Source organism: Dendrobates tinctorius, unplaced genomic scaffold (genome assembly GCF_039654945.1).
Source record: "Dendrobates tinctorius isolate UK_male_01 unplaced genomic scaffold, ASM3965494v1 ptg000109l, whole genome shotgun sequence".
NCBI classification, from domain to species: domain Eukaryota; kingdom Metazoa; phylum Chordata; class Amphibia; order Anura; family Dendrobatidae; genus Dendrobates; species Dendrobates tinctorius.
In genome coordinates this window covers 2,243,980-2,251,859 of record NW_027361777.1, presented here as the reverse complement: position 1 = coordinate 2,251,859, position 7,880 = coordinate 2,243,980, and the positions used below count along the sequence as shown (strand labels likewise).

Sequence of the window (7,880 nt, the reverse complement as noted above, 5' to 3'; positions counted from 1 at the left end):
ATAGTAAGTATTACACTCAAACAGTTGATTAACCAAGGAGAGATGGCATGTACCCGAATAGAATTCTCCTAGAAGTAAAGGGTTAATATGTACATAGAACACAATTGGGTGAAAATATTAAATGGTCAGAAGCAATATGTCCCGGACCTGAAGAAAGAAGCTGAGTTTTCCGAAACGCGTTGGTTTCGGCCCTTTTTGCCACCCGTACCTCCATCTAGCAGCAGTTACACGGCACCACGTGATCCACCGCGTCACACAGGTCCTGCTCCTACTGCACATCTGCCGGGACGCAGCTATCGACCAGAGTGACCGGATCCCTGCCGACAGCTGGAGCGCAGGAGCGCTGGTCTCACACTACACCTCGGCATATCACCGCATCTCCCAGGTCCGACCTTTACTGCACCAGCCAGAACGCAGTCACCGGATTCTACGCAGACCATCGGAGGTATTGTGAGTAGCAACACTCACATACAACTATATATGGTGAAATCACCTTGTACTGTTCAGCGCGCTATTTCACAGGGCACGAGCCCTCCACTCATTGGAGAAAGTACTTGGTGTATCCGTCATCGGCCGGGGCAGCTCTCCCCACGGCTATAGACATTGGACTATTTTATGAATGCAGGTTTATACCAAGCATTAACTATGGACTAAGGATATAATCACACTCTTTATGCCGGGACATATTGCTCATGACCATTTAATATTTTCACCCAATTGTGTGTTCTATGTACCAATTAACCCTTTACTTCCTGCCGCTCTTATTTGCAGCCTCTAGGAGAATTCTATTCGGGTACATGCCATCACTCTTGGTTAATCAACTGGTTGAGTGTAAAACTTAATGGAAATAGTAACTACCATTTTTTTTTCACAGCTTTGTACTGGGCGAATTGCAATATATTTATTAAGATATACTAATCACTATTTATTTCTCAGCTATTTATCCCCACGATTGGGCTAACTGCAAATTATTGTTTATTCTTGTCAGGTTTTACCTATTACCGTATATACTCGAGTATAAGCCGACCCGAGTATAAGCCGAGGCACCAACTTTTGCCACGAAAAACTGGGTAAACTTATTGACTTGAGTATAAGCCGGGTGTGCATTGACCACTCATCCCTACCGTGGTATGCATGTTTCCCCCGTCCCTGTCATTGTATGCATGGCTCCTTATCCCCTATCTTTGTATGTATGATTCCTGTTAAGAAAAAAACCATCCTATTTACCTGCCTGCGCGCTGTCGGTGGCACTGCATCTTGTTCCGGCCATATAACACGGATAATTCTTGGTAATGACAGTGAATATTTAGAACATTCATTACTGTGCACTTTATACACATTATACATTCCTGCAGCTCAGTGGCATAGAAACTGTTTGTGGCGCCCGGGGCGGTCGAAAAATTTGCCGCCCCTTTGGTCGTTGATAGAGTTGAGCGACTTTTGTTTTTTAGGGTCGAGTTTCGTTTCGTGAAACCCGACTTTTCCAAAAGTCGGGTCGAGCAAGATCGTCCGATTATAGGGAAAAGTCGGGGTCGTCCCGAAACACGAAACCCAATGTAAGTCAATGGGGAAAAAGTCGGCAGTGAGAGGAGGACAGGAAACACACCTACAGTGCCCATTTGAATGCCAAAAGCATCAATTCTTCTTACTTAAGCTTGTCAACCTTAATTAACTTCATAATACAAGTTACGCTCTGAAAAATGGGGGTTATTTGGCTAAAGTTGTGGGGGGGGGGGCTGGCTCCAGGTTTTCATGTGCCCTGGGCGAAAGAGCGCCCCTTTAACACATACCAAAACTCATCATGCTCCGATACGGCAGAGAAATAGCGGTATAGTACAATGAAAAATACTTCACTTTTTACATCTCATGACGAGGCCCATCTATTTCTCCATACAGAATCATTGGTCCCATATAATGTTTGAAACAGTATATGATGAGCTCCACATAATGCTACAGTATATGTTGGTCCCCATGGATGAAGCTCCACTGTCTTATGGGCCCAAATAATGCTCCAAACATAATGGGCCCCATTTCTAATGCTCTAGTGTATAATGGGCCCTGTAAATGCTGCTCCAGTGTCTGATGTCCACCTTTGGAATGTTCCAGTGTATGGTGGGCCCCATCTATTATTCTCCAGAGTATAGTGCTCCCCAAAAATTGTTGTCCCAACATTGAAAACAATCAAATAAGTCTCCTCGCTAGGGAATCCCTGTACTAGTCTGGACTCCTCGTCGTCCCCATCTTCCATCTCACTGCACAGTATTTCAACCTTGCAAGTGCTGTGATCCTGAGCAAGCAGGGGGGGCCCACTCGTTGGCGACGGCACTGGCACAGGGCCCCTGATAGTACGGTAGTGTGTCTGATGGCGGGTGGGCCGAACCTGCACTTTCATCTGCAGCTTCCTCTTTGTCACCGTGTAAGATGGAACTGTATATGGGAAGGGTAACCTGAGTTTCATCAGGGTCAGATTCAGGCCGTGTAGCGTGCGAGGGGAATGTAGTGGTCTGGGTCAATGTACCAGCAGATTCATCGAGCAGTGGCTGGGCATCAGTGCACTTGTGTCGCCCCCAGGAGTACGGTCGCCACAGTGGCATTACCTTCCTCCTAGGGAGTGTGATGTCATGCTTGGGAGCAACGAAGGATCTCTCTAGTAGGTTAACTGATTGGGCGGCGTTATTCCCACGAGTCATGACCCTCCAAACAGCGTTCATGAAGGCAAAGTGTTTGTTTTACGTGGGCAGTATGGTTGCAAAGCTGAACCTTAAAGGAATGTCCAGAAGGGCACCAGCAGGAGTGGAGCCTACGGTTAAATTCGACTCCACCTGGGAAACCTCAACCATGCCAGCTACAGAACAGATGCACACATTGCAAGCTTAATTCCGTTAACGAACGAGACTCCGTCATGCCCCGCGGTCCGAGTCCGGCTTACTAGAGGGACACGTGAGGCTCTGGCACATGAGATTGGCCAATAACTGGTGTGTCATGCCCTTACATGTCCGTGGCTGCATGGGCGCTACACTGAAAAGGCCAGCGTTTGTCGCTTACAGGTGCAGATAACCCGCTGAACAACGTTAGTGATGGGGATCACTGATTACAATTATTACCCGCGAACGATGATTTCCCAGTAAGTGCAGGTCAACCGCAGTTCCGGAATTAGGCCTAACCGTCATTCCTGAAAAAATTAAAAACTTATGTGTGCAAACCACAGGTGCTGTAGCTTGCTTAACAGCTCGCCAGCCGTTCTCACGCCCAGTATGGATTACACGTGATTGCACAAAGGTGAGAAAGGGTACCGTATCCCCAGATAACATGTATGGATAGCGTACACATTCAAAATATATGTCTATACATCAGGAGGCAGGCTCTCTGGAGCTAGAGCCCGGACAGCAGGACAGGGCATAGCTACATCTTAACCATCATCTTTCAGTTCAATCAATTTGTAGTGGCAGTCCCAGTGAAGGATTTGACAGACCAGACTACACAGCGGAGGAGCAGGGAGAGGTAAACATTGCAATTGCTGGGGCCCTGCCCAAGCAAGGGGGGCACACTCGTGGGCGTCGGTACTGGCCCTGGGCCCCTCATAGTATGGCGGTGTGTCTGACGGCGGGTGTGCACCACCACCGTCAGAGACACTTGATTGCACTATGAGGGACCCTGTGCCAGTGCCCGCGCCCAAGAGTCGGCCCACCCACCTGTCCAGGGCAACGGCACTTGCACGGTTTCAGGTGCTAGGTGGTGACCCCGGCCATTGGGGGGGGGCAGCCCAGTTAGGGAGGTTTACAAAGTGGCATATGTTGATGTGGGACATTCAGCTGCTGCAAAAGGCGAAATAGATCAAGTTCGCGGAATAGGAGGATAACCAAAGCAAGCCATTTTTCTGGCAACCTATGTGTCATCAAGGGAAGGTGGGACAAAATCCTTCGAAACCCATGCATGGTTCATTTTAATGAAGGTTAGATCATCCACATTTTGGGTTGACAGGCGGGTCCTTTTTTCTGTCAGGATTGATCCAGCTGCACTGAAGACTCTTTCCGATAGCACACTTGCAGCTGGGCAAGCGAGCTCCTGTAAGGCATATTGTGCCAATTCAGGCCAGGTGTCCAGTTTAGCGGCCCAATAGTCAAAGGGGAATGACCTGTGTGGGAGAACATCGATATGGGAGGAAAAGTAGTTTGTAACCATAGTTGACAACTGCTGTCTCCTGTCACTTTCCATCGATGCAGTATTACCAGTTGTGTGAGTGGTACTTGAAAAATCAGTCCACAACATTGTCATGAAACCCCTGTCTCCAACGCCACTTCTGCTGTGTGCACCACGAACACCTCTGCCAAGCTGCCCCCGGCCCGTACGGCTCGTGTGAGAAACATCACCGCTGCTGTGTGCTGGGAATGCCTCAAGCAACCGATTTACCAGAGTTGCTTGTTTATTAGCCAATATTAGGTCAAGGTTCTCCTGTGGCATGATGTTTTGTAATTTGCCTTTATAGCGTGGATCCAGGATGCTGGCCAACCAGTAGTCGTCATCGTTCATCATTTTGGCAATGCGGGGGTCCCTTTTTAGGATCTGCAAGGCATAATCTGACATGTGGGCCAATGTTCCCGGTGTCAATGATGCACTGCGAGTGCTGGTTGGAGTAGCACTTTCTGGCAAATCCACATCCCTCCAGTCACGCACAAACCCTGTACCAGACCTTACCACGCCAACATTTTCACTTGCCCCACGAGATGCATCCTCCTCCCCTAAGTAATCATCCCCATCATCATCCTCCTCCTCCTCTTCTTCCTCCACCTCGTCCAGGAGAGGTCCCTGAGCAGACAATGGCTGAATGTCATCAAGGATTCCCTCCTCGTCAACATTGGCTGCAGACGCCTGCTCCTTAACCCTCCGTCAGGCGCAATATAGATTCTCCTCAGTTCATGCGCAATGTGCCTGACAAGCACAGGTCAGAAAACCACCTATAGTAGCTACATATTTCAATTTCAGGACTATAGAAGTAGTCAGTGACCTTCATAGGAATGTATTAAAAGAGATTACACCAAATCAGATGCAAAAAAAACATTTATTAACCATAAACTTATTAAAACTAAAAGTACCACTTTTCGGTAGTACCGCCAAATAGGCTCCAGTTATCTTTACTTAACTATTGCTTAAATATAAAATTATGGAAAAAAACTTAAAGGATATTGCACTTAGATGTTACTTAATTATTTTCTACTCATCTTCAGTGGTTTCAATTGCAGCAGAAGCAGCACAGGTACACTTAGAAAAGCAAGGCTGGCAGACGAAAGTTGCATGGGAAAGGCAGATTGATTCTTTACATATTTTGCAGTCATATTTAGAAAGCCTTCTGAAACCAGATACAAATGAGCAGGTAGTACAACTGCGTCTTTTAGAAGGTGGTAGAGTCGGTGTTTGTTCTGGAACGTCCTTGGGACGTCCTTTGTATTTTTATCTTTGCCCAAATAATAAGCTAGATCTGTGTCTGTTTCCTCTGTATCAGTGTCATCACCATCCTGCTCTGTTCCAGAATCAGTGTTACATTCTGCTACCTCATCTTCAGATGAAATGTCACTAGATTCCTCTAAATCCTCAGTTACTGCTGGTTCTTCCTCATCATCTTCTAACAAAAAAAATCTTCATTTCTTCTAAATGAAGGGGTTTAGATGAATCATACTGTTTTCTGGCCATTGCAGCAGAAAATCTGAAGCAAGAGAGAAAGAGTATGTGTTAGGGCGCAATGTGCCTTAGAAGCCACCCTCCTTTTGTCTAAGAAAACAGTACTTATGTACACTAACTTAGCATTAATCCTTCATAAAACAAGCTAAATACACAATCGTGATGAATAAAAAAAGAAAATACTAACCTTTCAATTTGTGTTGAAATCAGGCGCAATGTGCCTGAGAAGCCAAAGTGTTGATATCTGCTCACTAGAAGGTCTGCTGAGTCACTGTGATATCAGGTTTCACAGAGCCTGTAGAGTCAGGAGATAACTAGGAGGGGTGGGGTTTTCTGATAAGTGGGCAAGGAGAGAGAAGTGAAACTAATTACTGTGTGCCTGTCAGATCTATTGCACCTGACGGAGGGTTAAGGTGCGTCAAAGTTTGCATGAGCAGATGCATAAGTGGGATGCTCATGCTTAGGATGGCGTCGTCTGCGCTTACCAGCCGTGTGCATTCCTCAAAACACTGAAGGACTTTACAGAGGTCTTTTAGCTTCGACCACTGCACACCTGTCAACTCCATGTCTGCTCTCAAAGTGCCTGGCCGTGTATCCTCCCACAAATGCATTATGGCCTGCCTCTGCTCGCACAGCCGCTCAACCATGTGCAGGGTGGAGTTCCACCTTGTTGCAATGTCGATAATGAGGCGGTGGTTGGGAAGGTGGAGCAATCACTGCAGCTTCTGCATACGAATGGAGTGTACAGGCGACCGGCGGATGTGCGAGCACAGTCTTCGCACCTTCTGGAGCAGGGCTGTTAACTCCGGATAATTATTGAGGAAGCACTGCACCACCAGGTTCAAGGTGTGAGCCAAGCAAGGTATGTGGCTGAGTATTGAAAGGGCTATGGCTGCCACAAAATTATGGCCGTTATCACTAACTACCTTGCCTGCCTCAAGATGTACACTGCCCAGCCATGACTCAGTTTGTCGCTGGAAGTACTCGGCGAGCACCTCGGCGGTGTGTCTGTCGCCCAAACACATCATCTGTAACACAGCCTGCTGACGCTTTCCACTAGCTGCTCGATAGGGGGACACCTCATGTGCAACAGTGGCAGCTGCAGATGGAGTGCTCGTACGACTGCGCTTTGTGGACGAGCTTTCGCTTCTGGAGGAGGAGGAGGAGGATCGAACGCTTACAGCCAACTGTTTCCTATACCGTGGGCTAGGCAGCACTGTCCCACCACCGCTGTCCCCTGTGGACCCTGCATCCACCACATTAACCCAGTGCGCAGTGATGGACACGTAACGGCCCTGGCCATGCCGACTGGACCATGCATCAGTTGTGAGGTGCACCTTGCCACTCACTGACTGCTTGAGTGCATGGACAATGCGGTCTTTCACATGATGGTGGAGGGCTGGGATGGCTTTGCGAGAGAAGAAGTGGTGACTGGGTAGGTCATAGCGTGGTACTGCATAGGCCATGAGTTCGCGGAAAGCTGCGCTTTCCACCAACCGATAGGGCATCATCTCAAATGAGATTAGTTTGGCAATGTGGGCGTTCAAACCCAGTGTACGCGGATGAGAGACTGAGTACTTTCTTGACCTACTCATAGTGTCTGGGAGGGTGAGCTGGACTCGAGAGCTGCATATGGTGGAAGTAGCGGTGGACAGGGCGGACTGAGAGAGGGTTGATGATGGTGATGGAGTTGGTGTTCTTTCTGATGGCCTAGATTCAGTCTTTCGTTGATATAACAGTGGGATTCCCTGACTGCTGTGGCCTTGCAACAACACCTCAACATTTGCTGCTGTGCTAACCGGTGGGCTTACAGTGGGGGAAACAATGTAGCATTGCTGACTACCTTCTTTGTGATCAGTTGCACATGTGGTACTTGAGGTTTGGTGTTGTGTCCATGCTTGCAAGTGCATGGTGGTTGAATGTCTAAGCATGCAACTGGTATTCAAATTTTTCAGATTTTTCACTTGGCTAAAGGTCTTTGCGCACTTCTTACAGATAACCTTGGCCTGATCATGAGGATTTTGTTCAAAAAAGTGCCACACTGCACTCTTCCTACTTTGGCAGACATTTTGCGGCCTAGCACGCTGTGATATTTTGACCCTCTGGACAAGCTGTCCAGCAACTCTTTTGATTTTTGGAACCTGTCTTTGGAGTGCTCCGTGCCTGCCAGATAACAGCTGTTGCGATGTCGATGTCTGCTGTGG

General features: G+C 47.8%; 1 long non-coding RNA gene across 1 annotated transcript; it reads right to left on the bottom strand.

Annotated features, from left to right (window-relative positions):
- Positions 1-5,040: 5,040 nt before the first annotated feature.
- Positions 5,041-5,959, bottom strand: LOC141100814 (uncharacterized). The gene is made up of 2 exons (XR_012234792.1): positions 5,864-5,959; positions 5,041-5,701 (listed from the first exon to the last, which is right to left on the bottom strand). It is a non-coding gene; the product is annotated as an uncharacterized lncRNA (long non-coding RNA).
- Between the last annotated feature and the right edge of the window lie 1,921 nt (positions 5,960-7,880).